Source organism: Triturus cristatus, chromosome 5_1 (assembly GCF_964204655.1).
Source record: "Triturus cristatus chromosome 5_1, aTriCri1.1, whole genome shotgun sequence".
Lineage (NCBI taxonomy): Eukaryota > Metazoa > Chordata > Amphibia > Caudata > Salamandridae > Triturus > Triturus cristatus.
This window is the reverse complement of record NC_140587.1, coordinates 427682342-427698780: the sequence shown is the minus strand read 5'-3', so window position 1 is coordinate 427698780 and position 16439 is coordinate 427682342. Positions and strand designations below refer to the sequence as shown.

Genomic DNA, 16439 nt, shown 5'->3' with positions numbered 1-16439 from the left:
CAAAAAGGTACAAAACATTTTAAACCACAGTGTTTATTTCGGGTTCGAATAATTCCAAAGTACTTCGTTCTTAGCTGGATCTTCACCAAAATACACTTTAGCTAAGGACACTATTATTGCCAAACTGAGTCTGAGTCACAAGTCTTATTGTGTCTTTTAAAGTAGCACGTGAAATACTCGGAAAAAAAGCAATAATTACATAACTGTTGTGCCAAGAAATAAAGGCAAATCATTTGAAAACAAGAAATAAAGGCAAATCATTTGAAAACAATCAGCTGAGTGCTCCAGACTAGTATTCTGGTTTGTTCTGATTCAAAGCATATGCTATTAGGACAGTGCAACAAGGGTTGTTTTGACTGTTTACGAATTCAACTACAGGAGGAAGTGATTCGACTAAAATTGCAGTAGCACTTAGACCACCAACCTGCCTGTTTTCACATGCCCTTTTGTAGGGGCAACAGGTGGTAAGACCTGGACAGGGCAGTCTAATGGTCTTGGCAATTTCTTGCCATCCCAGTGTGGCCTGTTCTGACTCCATAATTTTCTTCTTGAACCAGTGGAACCAGTCCCATTCAACCCCTTGGTTCACCTAGCAGCAGATGGGGCTCCATGTTAGCCAGTCGTAGACCTGAAACCAGGCAGGAAATAAACACGTAGATCAAAAGACAAAGAATAGAGCCTTATTACTCATGGTGGTGGTCCGACCACCGACGCCATTGCAGGTCCGCCTGCAGTAATCTGAGAGTGGCAGTCAGACCGCTACAGGACCCCTGCCTCCGCCAGGATCCATGATCCCGTGGCAGCCGCGTAGCATAAAGGGCCACGAATATGCCGTGAGCCCGCCATGAATAGGGTGGCGGACATGGCCTCCTGCTGCTTCTGGGCCTGGGGGTGCATGCAGACGGGCACATGTTGTGCCCCCTGGAATGGCACCCCGTTCCTGCACAGTATGGCATGCATGACATGGTGCATGCCACACCGATCAGGAACATGCTGGAAGCACTGTCACGGTGGCGGGCGGCTGTTAAGGCTCTCCTCTGAGACTTAAACAGGCACCACCATGAGACTGCCTCAGCACCACCCGTCCATCATGGATTGAAGCCATAATCTGGAGGGCGCACAATACGCTTGGCAGTCCTCCTGTCAGCGCAGCGGTGGCGAGCCGGTAGGAGGAGCACCAAACTCACGATAAGGCTGTTAAAACATTTATCAACTTAAGCGATGTAGGCAGTGGCCTAGCTATCACTCGTGCAGCAGTGGCAGTGGCACCGGGGCATGGGTGTGTGAGGGACCCACTGTACCCTAATTATAACTGTCTTTTACCACCAAAAAGAAGAGGTACAGGGCCAATTTTCCTTGCATGCTCTAGGACACATCATAACTTTAGTACTCTGCTGACTGTAAGGCTGCTATGTGGTTAGCCAAAGAAGAACAGTGAGAGAAAACATATGTAGGGGACACGTTGATGATGTACCTCAACACAGGACACTTTCCATCCTCTTTTGGACCTCACTTCTGTCAAATGACAGCCGGAGACCTAGTTATTTGCTTTTTTGGAAAGCGATTCACATCGCATTCCATATTTATTAACAAAACATATCTCAGTAAGTTCATAACATCACACAGAACACTTATTTACAGGATTCTTACATACAATAATGTTCTTGTTTGAACAACCACATAATCCCTCAGTGCCTGGACCAGGCAGCCTTGGGATCCAGGGGCCCCATTCAGAATAATGTGCTGTTCTGCCCTCTCTCATCAGTTTAGAAAAGGGCAGGGAGACAGCCAAAGACCTCCCCTCCCGCCTCCCCCTCAGCCAGCTCACCCCTTCCAATCGCAGCCTCTATGGATGTTAGTTTTGGCTCCAGCCACTTGCTCCCCCTTTCTGAAGGTCCCATAAAAGACCAGGCAGAAATCTGACTAGAATGACCTCAAACTCCAAACAGCAGACCCGCGGGACCCAAGCTATGACGATGCAGAGCCTGACACTATCAAGAGGCCACCTATGATCTGACCTCATCCCTTCGAGCCTTCGCCGGCACCTCATAGCCCTCTTAATGATAAAGGAATCAGCCCAATCATTAGCCCCCGTCTCCTCTGTAAAGAAGGACATTGCCGACAGGTGCTGTCTAGCATACGCAGCCGATCTGCCATCATGTGACTGTGAGGTGAGGAAAGGCATCCAGGAGGCCGCAGGAAACAGCTCTCCTTAGTCTACTTGTCACATAAAACACAACTAAGGCTGGATTGCCCTCTCATAGGCTTCTCTTGGACTTTAGTTCTAAGCTGGCTGGCATGCGGGCTGATGGAACCGAGCACCAGGCCGTCATAGCTGGTCAGGGAATGGTGTCGGTGCTTCTGCAACATCCGGATGGAAATGCCCAAATTCCTGCAGTTTAAAGCGAGACAGAGCAACAGCAGCATTATTCCACAACCCTGAAACATGCTTAGACCTAAAAATGATGATATTCTTCAAGTAAAGCAGATTGATCTTGTGGTATCAATGTGCACATCAGGTCAGGAACTGAAGACAAGATGTATGGTTGAAACGCCAAGTAGTTTATTTCCATACATGACGCTCCAGCCAGTGGCACTATAAGTTAAAAGCTTCACCATCCAACTAGCATCTCTAACCACGGATCCAACATTGGGCACTTACTAATAAAGTTCACAGGTACAGGGGAGAGAGGAACATACCATTGGAGAAATATAAATACATTGATACTACAGATCTCTTTCAACACCCTGAGCGCCATCCTGCATTATGCGCACTGCTGGTTTTTGTACCCCACCACTGCCATGTAGTGTGACCATCTCACCGACAGGACATGAAAATGTATAGGCCATATTGTCAGGGCTACCACAATAGGAAACAATTCCAGGAAAGGCACTTTCCTCACCAAATCAGACTTAATCCATCCAGAGGGCCACCTTTGTGCACACCATTCCTGGCCCGGATCACTCTGAAACCCACCTTTCTTGCAGCATCAGGGAATAGGTCCAACTTTTGGCTGGATGTAGGTGGAGTTGGCCAGACCACTGGCCCATTGAATTCCTCCGAAAATGCCAATCAGATTAGCATATCTTGCTTTACTTCTGCTAACAACCAAGCCAGGTGATGCTCTAGCCTAAGCCCTGAGTTGCTTGAGCAATATATTTGGAAAAGGTACGGCTCATGGATATGATGCACCGTGTACAATTCAACTGTCCCTCTAGGACCTGTAGCTGATGAAGAGTTCCCTTCTTTGACTCCAACACACAGTTATGGATTCCTTGAAAGCAGCCACTTTCCCATGCAAAGGCCTGCACGTTCATGCTATAGAGTCTAAATTGATCTCCAAAAAAGTCAGTGTTGTGATGGGCCTACAGGTCTTTTCTTGTGCTAATGCCACTCCATACTAGCCAAGTAGCTTACCAAATGCTACTGGTCACTTCCCACAATTACCTGATGTAGGGAGTCCCAGGAATAGTAAATCATTCAGGTGATGCAAGATCCATTTTGAACCTGTTGCTTTCTTAAAAACCCATTTAAAAATGTACTGAACGTCTGAAAGTAAGAACATTATAATGAACAGCACATTTAAATGCATTTGGCAAAGTAGAACAATCCCTCAAAATATACAGGCCAGACACTTCTCTGGAAAAACACAGAAACAGGGTACACTGAGTATAGTATGCCTTGTAACAGAATACAATTGATTGTCCAAGGTTTTATTGGGAAGTATGCGTAAACATTGGCACATTTTACATTTTGACAAAACCCTAGAAGAATTCACATCTGGGAGATCAGAGATTACATTTAAAAGAGGCAGAACGTTGAGGTCATTATTAAACCCCAGCTATCCCATTTACGATACACAAAAACACTGGCTGGGACAATATATATTAGGCTTCCACAAATGTGGACACTGTGGCTTGTGTAGATGGACGCAAGAAAAGAAAAGGAATTTTAATGGAACTGATGGATGGTCATTTGATATATATTTGAATATTAACTGCAACACCAAATATGTGGTTTATATTATTGAATGTAAATACAAACATATCAATGTGGGAAGCACAATCAGGTCACTAAAAGAGAGAATAAGTGAACACCGTAGATCCCTGAAACAAGGAGATCACATATACCCCATGGCAGCACATGCAACAGAATTTAAGGCACAAGGGCAACATACATATTTCTCCTTTTACGGGATAGACCATCTAGGCCTCGATCCTCGAGGAGGTAACTGAGAACTCACCTTAAGACGCAAAGAAGCCATGTGGATAATGAGTCTTAAGTCAGATGAACAAGGCCTCAATACTGATCATGAGCTACACTACATTCTAGGGGACTTAAATAAAAATATGATGTATTGATAAAAAACTGTATCACAATTGGTGGATTAAATGATGATAATGCAAAGTCTGCTCCTTCGTTGTTTGCATATTGTGACAATCGTGATGTACGTCACCCTGCATTTTGAATTACACAGCAGTAATCACACTGTACAGATATGTATGACAATGACATAGGATGAAATTTAAACGATTAGACTTTTATCTTTTAAGGAACACGACATACAGGTTTAAAGTATGATATGTAGCGCACAGTCAACCAAATCAGTCTGACACAATCAGCATAAAGCTTGTACGGCGTGATACTATTTTAAGCAACAGGTTTTGAACCTTGTCTTCTACTATTCCTTTGGCTTTAATATTCACTACATGTGCGTATATACATAGTGACATTACAATATTATATATAGGGACAATCATACAGCATGCACAAGGAAAATATCGGTCTTTCCAATTTCGTATCCGTTTCGGGATGACACAAGTAAGAATAGTGTCGCTTACCAGATGAGGAGTCCGGAATCAATATTATTGACCCGAGTGGGTGAGAGATCATTGTTCTGCTGCTGAACACTTGAGAGGTGGACCAGGATGCTGGGATGCATGTAGCGTACTCGCTGACATACGGCTAGCTGTAAGAATTAGGTAAGCCCACATATAGGGGTTATATATGGTCGAGATGAAAGGTGCACCGAACTCGAAGCGGGCAACATTTACACCACAGGTTTCTTTTACATTTATTACAGCAACTATATTTAGCTCACAGTAGAAGACGGCCATTCTCTAATTAATTAGGTTGTGAAAGACAGGACAAATACGATAGTGATTGAGATGTATAAGACACACCAATAATTGAGGACTTAGGACCACAAGATTGCGTAACATGGGTGAGAAATGTATGGATTAGAATGGTGATTACCCAGTACAAGGGGTTTTGCCTTTGATAAAATCATTACAACTTAAGTATGTTATTATATAAAGATACGTGGCACAAAGTCATGGTTCATTTGATATCCGGGACAGAAGTAGAACCGATATCAAGGTAGGCACAATATCATATCAGTGAATTTCCTTGCCAGGCATCGTGACTCAATATGAATTTGTAACATGGTACATATATATTTGACTACAGGACTGAACCTACTGGCCGGATACAGAAAAAACAAGTATACAAGGGATTTAATGGCTACACTGCACTAGACTTGCATGACACAAGATACACTTCTGTATTCTTGAGATTATACCACGTCTTACAAGAATTTTTCACAAAAGTGTTATGCACTAGTGGTAGTTCACACAAGGTCTATAAAATTATTTAACAAGTAATGATAATCATGTCATTATGCTATTCAAGCACGGGTTTCCACATCCGAAGGCATCCCTGAATAGCACTTCAACACAGGTGTACTTGGTTCTATGCTTGGCCACACACCAAAATGAGTATGCTGTTTGTTATTATGGTTTTTAGCCCTGAAGAAGTCGTGGGGTGCACCCTTCACGACAAAACATGTGTTGGCTAAGGCTAAAATGAAGAAAGAAAATAAAGCAAATGAGAAAGAAGCAAATATGTCAATATTTAGCTGTATCAGCCTTTAAGGTTAATGGGATGTTAGATGAAGTTCTGTGTAGTGTTGATTCCCTATCCTCCTCTTGGCACGGCTCATTGCACCTTTGTGAGCTTTTGAATACTCGGTTTTTGAAAAGAAATACTTCACACTCCAGCTATTTGTGTAGACTCAACTCACTATAACCGGCATCACAACCTCAACACATCTGTCAAGATACCTAACAGACGAACGATGTAGACTTCCAAGAAACTTTGGGCATGCATTGGGTACAGCCATGTAGGTGGTGCTGCCCTCGGTGCTCTATCCTCAAGAGAGCGGGTGGTCTGACACGCAGGCAAGTGGGTGGTCTGACGCGCTGCTCAGCAGGTGGCCTGATATTGAGGGAAGTGGTGGATTTTCTTCGAGGCCTCTCGGATTTGTAATAGGAGACGCTAATTACATGCAAGGCGGGATAATTGAATTTGATCCTTCCAAATATGGCTCTAAAGGACTCATAAATTACATGTACACTATAGTCATACATACTCAAAAATGATAGCACGTGTACATTGCCGGCCAACCCCACAAATGATGGAAACCTCATTTTCATTATGAGTTGTAAAAACACTTGCAGTGTGTGCAGCTGCTTTTCTGTGATTTCCTGAGTAATGTTTCAGTTTATATAAAAGTCAATCCAAACAAGAACAGCAAGGTTTGTTTAGAGAACTCTCCTCTATTTTTATAGCATCGGGTTCCTTCTGCACTATCCTGCTAGGTGTGGGTGATGGGTGTACAACTGCTGACCAAAGTGTGTTGCCTTAACCATTGATGTTGATTACAGACACTGGCCATGCATGTACTGCCTGGGACCACTGACGTATACATTATCTGGAGTCATTTAATTATATTGTGTGTGGGGCCCACAGAGAAATATATGACGTTACAACGCAAACAATTACAACGCATGCTTTTACAATGCGGTTTTTACATCGCAACTACCATTACATAGCATGATTTTACAACGCATGCCATTACAATGCATTTTTAAAAACTACCATTGCAACGCATACCATTACAATGCATAATACTTTTAGGGCAACAGTTGGGTAAGTGTGGGATAGTGCAGGGGTAAAAATGACTATTCCCACTCCAGTGAGTGCAACAGTAGGGTAAGTGTTGAATTGTGTAGGGGTAAAAATTACTATTCCCACTCCAGTGAGTGCAACAGTAGGAAAAGTGTTGGATAGTGTAGGGGTAAACATTACTATTCCCATCTACCCCAAATCCCATACCCACAATAAAACATCTCTATTACTCACCTTATAATGCGTTGTAATGGAATGCGTTGTAATGGTATGCGTTGTAATGGCATGCATTGTAGTGACTTGCGTTGTAATGACATGCATTGTAATGGCATGCGATGTAAAGACAGTTGCGTTGTAACAGCTGCATTGTAAAAGCAGTGCGATGTAATGACTGCGTTGTAATGGATGTTTCCCCCCACAGAGGCACATAAGAACTGGAGCTACTAATGTGCATGCTGTGTGGGTCATTTATTCATATGATGTTAGAGGCTGTTGATCGATATATTCCCTGAAAACAGTTATTGCTATTTGTGTCTGGGGGGTTGATTTTTGCCTACTGATACATAATATTTATCAAGTTGTACCATTTAGTGATATTTTGGTAATGTGTTTGCTTTAGGGAGTTATTAGCGCTATTTTTATCATCATACCACTTTCATTAAGGGTAATTCCTGTAATGTAATTGAAGTGAACGGTCATGTGATGTCAGTTCTTGTTGTGTTCCTGATTGTACAAGATATTACTGCTAGGAATTGTGGAAACCTGAAAGCTCTGACGTAATCCTCAAAATGGATGACCCACTGAGATGTAACATACGTCACTTCTGATGAGTCAGGTTTTTCCTGTGATAGGTGCAAGTAGTGATGGTACTTCTGTTTTTCTTCATGAATTGAGGTCTTTTTAGTTTTGCTACTCAAATTAGAAATGCAGACCTTCAGGCACCACAAGAATAAACCAATGCTGGTGGTTTCTGCATTACATCAGTTTTCTTCTTAAAATGCTTATGATAAGGTGTCAAAGTGTCACACATGGAGCATTTAAATACCACAGACTGCAAACATGAAAATGGCAATATATGCATATTAAAAACTTAACAGATATGTAATCCAAATATTTATTTTTGGCTTCAATTTACCTAAAGGAAAGTAAAAAGCAGTCACACAATATTTCATGTTTTTTCAAGTTTAATGTATGGAAATCATCTAAATCCGAATAGTATTTTTTCAAAAATTGTTATTTAGTTTACAATTATTAGATAACATGATAATATAGCTATTTTAAAATCCGGATTGATATGTCATTATTTTGACTTTTTCATCTTAGGATCTCATTAAAGCACCAGAGTAATACCCGGTGCACCAGTATCTCCCAGGGGGTGTTGAAGTTACTTAGTATGAGTGTACATTTATATATATTCACTGAAGAAGCCAAAGATTAAAGTGACGTTACAGTTGAATATGGTGATCAGATCCTAGGTTATGTTAAAAAACTAGAAACTCACTGAAAAAAGCAAAGGTTAAAGTTGTATCATAGTTAGGTGTTGAAATAAGATAAAAAGTAACATTTAAAAACATATTTTTATAGATTTTATAGACATATAGATGACTGAGTTGACTGTAACTTGTGACCTGCCATAAATCACTTATGACCCGACATACTACATCACTCATGACATGTTAAATGACATTGTTAAAGACATCACTGATGGTATCGCAAATTATATAATTGATGGCATCACTGAGAACATCATAGTCATTTACTGCATAGAGTTTCTGAGTGAGCATGTGTGGGTCCGTAGCCTGAAGCCAGCATAAGTCCTGGAGGCAAGTTTAATTGTGCATGTTGAAAGTTATATGGTGCACCATTTACAAACTACTAAAGTTTGGAGTACAAGTATCACTCCATGTTAAGCAAGGTGAAGGCAGAGTGCATCAGATGTGGAGTGAAGAGGTATGTTTGAAAGGAGGTTTAGGTGTAAAGCCAAAGCCTGTTCCAAAAAATCTGTGAGAAATGCCAAGCGTCTGTTGACAATAGATTATCCACAGTGGATATCCGGGCAAGTGTTCATATTAAACAGTAGTGATAAGAGGTATACACAAACTCTATGTAACAAGGATGTTTATAAGGTGTGGATGTTTAGTTCCATTGGCCAAAGCTATCTGGCACCTTCAATGCCTACCGCAAGGAAATAATGTGTCACTCATGATTAGTGCACTATATTATCTATAGAACTTGGGCCTTGCCATTTTACAAGAAACAATGAACTCCCAATACTGCAAAGAAATGAATGCAATCAGTAGAGATGATAGTAGATAGATCGATGGAAAGTTTAAACAAACGAAGCAATACAGTAGCATGGAAATAGTATAAGCCCTGGAGGCAAGTGTCATTCTGCCTGTTGAAAGTTATATGGCACACTGTTTACAAACCGCTATAGTTTGGAGTGCACAGTTTACTGTATGTTAGACAAGGTAAAAGCAGAGCTCACCTGATATGGGTTGTAGAGGTATGCAGCCCTCATCGGGTGCGCTCACAGGTTTGGCGTATGTCACCAAAGGATGGTGCTGTGGATGACAACACGGGGTTGTCTTTCACCTTTCAGGTGAGGTAGAGGAGTAGGGAGTTGCTCTTTTCTGCTAGACTTTGACCTCTAGGTATCGATTCAGCTGGGTAACACTTGCTGCTCACATCTGTCAGTTTTTTTTGCTTGTGATGCATTGGAAATGAAACTGGCAACCGCTTCCACGATTTGCCATCAGGTAATAACGGCACACCTTCCACATCTTATACTTATGTAGTGCATTGTTTACTTTTTCAGCATGATCGCTTGTTTTAACAGTTCGACCACACTATTATGAGTTGATGACAAATGCGTGAGCATGCATCACCATGCATGCACAAACCCATTGCATGGCTGCTCAGCCATTTTGTTTAATTTTTAACGAACGAAAATATATAAACACACATGAAAGCGGATTGAAAAACAGAGCTGCCCGACAGCAAATGGCAGATGCAGCGCAAACCAAACAAAATGAAACAAAAATACGTTTTTTCTTTTTTTAAATGATCACAATGGAATTGGGGGAGCAATAGGGTGAGATGAGGAAGTGGGGGAAAAGTGAATGTAAGGGAGCAATGGTGAGTGGGTGATGAAGCAACTTAGCAGAAGGAAAGCAAAAGCTGAGCAATGCAAATCAATGGACCAGTTGGGATGGGTGAAGGTGGGAGCAACAAAAAGCATGGGAATTTGAAGGAAGAAGCAGCACACAAGAGAGCAAGAAAATACTCTCTCACAGTATTGAACGCAAAAGAAAAAAGTAGTTCCCTGAATGTGAGCAGTTGGAGTATACGTCACTGAACCAAAAGGATGGTAAAAAAAAGTTATGTTCCGGGGAAGGGGATGGGAACATGAGAAGAGGAAGGAAAGGCACTGTAGAAGAAGCAAGCACATGGGCATGACAAAAAGCCAACCACTGGTAAGCAATACTCCCTCAAGACCTGGCTCTTCGGCTAACGGATCTGTCGAACCCCCCCCCCCCCCCCCCACCACACCTCCTTGATACCCTCACGGGTGAGTAGCACGCTCAATAACCCCTGATTGATTGAATAGTCTGTCCGAAAACCCACTGTACCATCTGGGATGGTCCAGAAGAGTTCTTTCTAGAGCATGCAGGCAAAACCTAAAACGAAGTACCTTGAAAGTAAGCAAAGGAAGAATGAAAGTCATTCAATTAAAAAGATTTCAAAGCAGGCATGCTCCTGGAAAGAGACACAAGAACAAGAAGAAAAGACATTGAATAGGAATCATTAGAAGAAAAGAAACTATAGGAAAAAGAACAAGCTTGAAAGGGAGGCAGAGATTGAGAAAAAAGGGAAAATCATTAGGCAGGAAATGAAAACAGCATAACATACAACACCACTTGAGAGAAAGAGAGATTTTGGAGCTGGAAATATCTAACAAAGGGGATAGAGATAAACAGTGCTTAATTTGAGCTGGTGCTTTCCGGTGCTCACCACCGGCACTTTATTGGTTTCCGGTTCTCTGCACCGGCACCTAATTGTCAACACCATAACTAGAACAGTCCACCACATGGTAGCGCTGCTCATCTAATTTAGAGATGAGCAGAACAACGTTTGTTTATGAATACAATATACATTAAAATTGCCAATACCTCTCTCCCCAGCCATTCCTTTAGCTTTGGGGACCTGGAATAATCTAAACTGTCGCATTTACATGCGAGAGAGATGGTTAGTAGTTGTTTTGGCATCAATGACAAGGGCGATGGGTGGTGCAAGCTGCAGTGGCCTCCTGGTCAGAGCCCTGGCGCTTAATATTTTACAAATTAAGCACTGGAGATAAACAAGGACTATAAATAAAAATATGTTTTAAAAAAGAAAAGAAAAGGAAACGAGGAAAAAATGAACAAGCTGTGCATGCTTTAGAGAAACCCTAGTAGGTTAATGCGCTGCTGTATAGAGCTATGTGTAATCTGCAGATCAGCAATTTAGCCTTGAGCGGTAATGAGAATTATACCCTTCATAGTATTTGTGTGTTTGGGGGAAAATCCATCAGTGGATTGTCTTCCAAATTTAGCTTTTTCTTCAAAAATAGGCGGACTTTACATTACCAACCAACTCTAAAGCTAGTCCATAATAGGGTAGGTAGACAATCAGTTTAATGTATTTACTGTAGTCATCTTTGTAAACCCTGCACAATGCAGCTTCTAAGCCACGTGAGAAAGCCTAGGAGGTTAATTCAACTCATGCATAGATGCTGTGTAACCTGTAAGTCAGTCACATGTTCGAATCTTAGGGGCAATTCATCAAGGACCGTCGATAATTATCGCTAAGCGCACTTAGCGCTAGGATAATTATCGCCGGGTAACGTGGAATTTTATCGCTGAGATAGCGTGCTATCAGCAACGCTTATCTCAAAAGCGATAAAATTCCAAGCGCTAACTGCCAAAATGGGAGATTATAACTGGAAATCCAGCGATAATATCACAAAGTTTGGCGATAGCTTGCTGATAGAGCAGGGCAGACTCAGCCATGATATCCACCATACATTGGATATAATGACTAAGTCAAACTAAAAGCAGGCGTAAGGAAAGTAGCGATAACCAAGGTTAGCGCTACTTTTCTTATCGCTATGCCTGTTAGCGTGCCCATTGATAGTTGGAAAAATGTCGGTTAGCGACATTTCTTCAGTTATTTTGGGACGAACGCCCAATTTGCATCTCATTAGAGATGCAAAGGTGGGCGTTACAGGAAAGGGAGCTAATGCAAGGATTCACGCGATAGCGTGACCTTGCTGATAAGGCGATAAAATTATCGCCGCTTTTCATCCGAAAACAGACGCAAAAGCAGCGATAATTTTATATCGCCTCCTTGATGATATGCCCCCAAGTGAGTCCGATGAGTGGGACAATAGAGCTACTGCTACAGAGATCTGTGTATACCCTTTGCGCCCTTGAGAGAAAAAGTAGTGGGTTAATGCATTTACTGCATAGAGCTAAGCATATCCAGTTGGGCACAGGATTCATAGCTAGTGATACAGAAAAATAACACATAGGTTTCAAGAAAATAATAGCTCCCTCCAGGATTAAAATAGACGAATGAAATCTTTAAAAACATACAATTGCAATTGTTACAACAAAAATGCACAATTGTGCACCGAAGACCACCCTATGGGGGATTTTGATCTGTGCACCCAAGCTCCACCACCACTCCGCTCACACACCTATGGCCCTATGTCTGTCTTGGCAAAGGAGCCATGTACCTTCCCTTTGCCATTAATCTATCCCTGGACAGTCTTTCTAAATGTCCCCAAATCAACCTATGTATATAATGTAAACCCCATCAATAATACCTTGTTAAATAATCATGAAACACAATTTAAAAGAATGATAGAAGAACTACAGGGGATAAGGGGACAGATGCCTACAATGGTCAGACCAGTACAAGACCCCGTAATAGAAGGTCATATTGAAGGGAACACAGGGGCTACTGTGGAGGGTTGTGCCCAGCATGATGTGTACATTTCTAGATGGCCGATGCTGGTAAGGAGGCGGGGAGATTTCTCTTTGCCAAAACACCAGAGCCTTAGATACTCTCATAAAAGATCAACTTATATATATGGAAGAAAGAAGGGCCCAAAAAAAGAGAAGGGCAAGGAATTGCAGATTAGAGAACAAACTTATAAAAATGGAATGCCGCAAAATAATAAAAGGCAAAGAAGGCAAATAGTGAGGCATTCTGGCTCTGTAGGAGTCGAAGCTGATGTAGAAGGGAAAAGGGAACCACGCAAATATACCCGTAAATCTTGTAGGGAGGTGGAGTGTCCCAAAATTAATAGAAATAAGTTAGGAGGAAAAGAATCCCCTAGAAGTTCAGCAGTTGGAGGAAGTAGAGTGAACATACTCCCTAGAAAGAACGAATGTCATGGAAGAGGAGATTGGGACTCAAAAACTTCAGTTAAGAGCAATAAGAATAAAATGTGGATATACTTTAAATCTACTGACCAAGTGACTGGGAGGAAAAAACAAAGGAAGATAGCCCCTCTAAACTGCTCCCAACTCTTATTTTCTTTTTCAAAATGTCCAAGTTTAAAAGAAATTGGTGCAAAGGATTTGAGACAGGTAGGGTTTAGCAGCAACAACAAAGGTACTGAATACACAAAGGTCCTAGTCTACTCAGGTCTTGTTAAGGCAGCTATCCAGAAAGCTGAGAAGGAGATACTAAAAGAGGGCATAAGGATAATTCCTGAAGCAGAAGTTGAAGAAGGGAAATAGCGAGAGGGAGGCTTTCTGAGATTCCATGCAGGTTTGGGGGAAAGGCAGGTGAAGTTGGTAGCAGGGGGGCATGGGGAGAAGGCTAATATTACCATAGCGGTAGAGAATTTAGAGCCTAATAAAAACTGGGACAATTGGGGTTCGGATAATAGTATCCTAAGTACATGCTCATGGGGTCTGAATGAGTCAGGATGTCTTAGTGAGATCGATTAGGACACCGAGTTGCCGCATAGCCTGAGATTAATTTCATGGAATATAAACGGGTTGGGAGGACAAACAAAGGTGGATAGTCTAAACCACGTCGCAAAATATGTTGATATCATTTGTTTGCAAGAGACATGGCTATGCGGCAATACCCCAGTAGTTGAAGGGTTTGTTCAAATGTATAAACCAGCCAGCAAAATGAAAAAATTTGGACGCCCCTCGGGTGGGATTATGACCCTCACCTCAACCAGGTTAGTGAAAGAGGTTAAGTTAATTAGTTCATTATGTAAATGGTTGTTGGTCTGTAAGGTATCTTATCCAGGCACTGAAGGGAAGGATGACCATTTAATCCTCATAAATGTATATATTCAATGGGGTTCCCAAAAAGAATATGATACAGAAATGGGGCTCTTCAAAAAGGATATGACCAATTTAATAGAAATGTACGGGAAGGACATAATGGTGATAAAGGGTGCTTTTAACCACAAATTAAACTTTGGAAAGATAGACCACTGGTTTGAGGAAATTTTGAGCTCTTATAATATAGGGTCTGCAAAATTCCCCACATGTTTAACCACCAATCAAGATGAAGCTTTAGGGAAGTTTCTGGGCTCTAAGGGATTAATATGTTTAAATGGTAGGAAGGACCCAGATCGACCAGCTACACAGACTTTTAGAGTAGGCAATCAACAGTGTCCTATACATTATATTTTTATTCGGGCCTGGAACTACGCAATGGTAAAAAAGTTCTGGGTAATCAAGCGCAGGGACAGTGACCATAATGCCTTGTATTGTGAATATGGGGGTCAATAAGTACATGTGAAAGGGTGATCCCCCAAAATGTGGAATACCCAAAGCGCCTGTCTACAAAATTGACGGAAGAATATGTTGAGAAATTGGTAAGCTTTCAACAAAATTTAATGAAGGATAGTGTTGAAGGTCATCAGGTAGCATGGTACGTGGATAAAATAGCACAGGCAGTGCAATGTGTTAGAGTGTATCTAAAAGATAAGAAACAGGTTAAGGTAAAAATACAATATAGCAAAGGAAGGCCCAGGTGGCTTAACCCTGTATGTCAGAATTAAAAAAGGGCCATTCGGAAAATAGAGTAAGGTCAGAGGAAATGTTACGATCACGGGAACTTAGAGATCCTGCTCAATCTGAAGAAAGAATTAAGGGGCATATCAACAAGGGCTTTATCTCTGCTTTTTTGGCTTTAAAAGCCAAAAAAGGAGAGATAAAACTAGCGCCCTATCAACAACAGGGTGCTAACATGCAAATTTGCATGTTAGCACCCTTTTACTCTACGCTTCCCCTTGCATCTCTAATGAGATGCAAAGGGGGCGTTCCAGAGTAAAATAATAGGAGAAATGTTGCTAAGCGACATTTCTCCTATTATCAAGAATGTCGCTAACCCTGTTAGAGACAAAAAAAGCAGCGCTAACCGCGGTTAATGCTGATTTTTTACGTCTGGTATTTTTCAGACTTAGCCATGATATCCTATGGAAGGAGGATATCATGGCTAAGTTTGCCTGTCCCTATCAACAAGGTAACGTGAGATTATCGCTGGGTTTCCAGCGATAATCTCACGTTAGCCTGTTAGCGTGAGGATTTTTATCGCTATTGAGATAAGCATTGCTAATAGCACGCTATCTCAGCGATAACAATTCACGCTAGCCGGCGATAATTATCCTAGCGCTAAGTGCGCTTAGAGATAATTATCGCCGGTTGTTGTTGATATGCCCCATAAATCCTTAGTAAGGAAGCAGAAAAGGATTTTTAAAGAAAAATGTTGGGTAAACCTTCTAGAGACAATAGAAAATAAAAATATAAAAGGGTTCTGGAGGTTGATACAGGATGCCGCAGGAAGGTCCCCGGGTAATATGAGCTGTGTTGTGGAAGAGGCGGCATGGGTAAATTACCTAGGAAATTTATATAAAGCTAGTAGGATCCCGGAAATAGATAAGGAAAAACCAATTTGGACAGTGTGTGTAGAAGCGTTAAAACCAGCATTTAATGTAGAGAAAGTAAAAGAAACAATCAAGAAGTTGAATCTATCTCGTGCAGCAGGTCCCGATAATTTCCCCGCCATCTTAATTAAGACTCAAATAGATTGGTGGGCAGGATTTTTATCTCATATGTTCGTTGCCATTTTGGCCTCAGGCTGTATTCCTAAATCTTGGAGAGGGGCCATAATTAGACCCCTACATAAAAAGGGGGAAAGGAAGGATCCAAGGAACTATAGACTAATCAATTTATTGGACATAGGAGAAAAGGTTTTTTCAAAAATAATCCTTGGTAGATTAAAGGAGTGGGTGGAGCGGCGGTCGGTAGTTCCAATAGAGCAGGGAGGCTTTAAGGAAGGACACTCTACTATTGATCACTGCTTCGCCCTATGGGCTGTGGCGCGGAAGTCCATGGAGCTGCAGGGCAAGTTGTATTGCTGCTTCGTGGACTTTCGCGCAGCTTTTGAT

General features: G+C 41.7%; 1 protein-coding gene and 1 long non-coding RNA gene across 4 annotated transcripts in view; one reads left to right on the top strand and one right to left on the bottom strand.

Moving 5' to 3' along the window:
- MATN2 (matrilin 2) overlaps positions 1 to 16439 on the top strand; it is a 476504-nt gene that overhangs the window by 61564 nt on the left and 398501 nt on the right. The gene's annotated exons all lie outside the window — the stretch shown is intronic.
- The window catches only part of LOC146830999 (uncharacterized), a 364002-nt gene that overhangs the window by 141121 nt on the left and 206442 nt on the right, over positions 1 to 16439 (bottom strand). For both annotated transcript variants that reach the window (XR_014961506.1, XR_014961507.1), the window contains one exon: positions 4843 to 4970. This is a non-coding gene — a long non-coding RNA (uncharacterized LOC146830999). The remainder of the gene's footprint in view (positions 1 to 4842; positions 4971 to 16439) is intronic.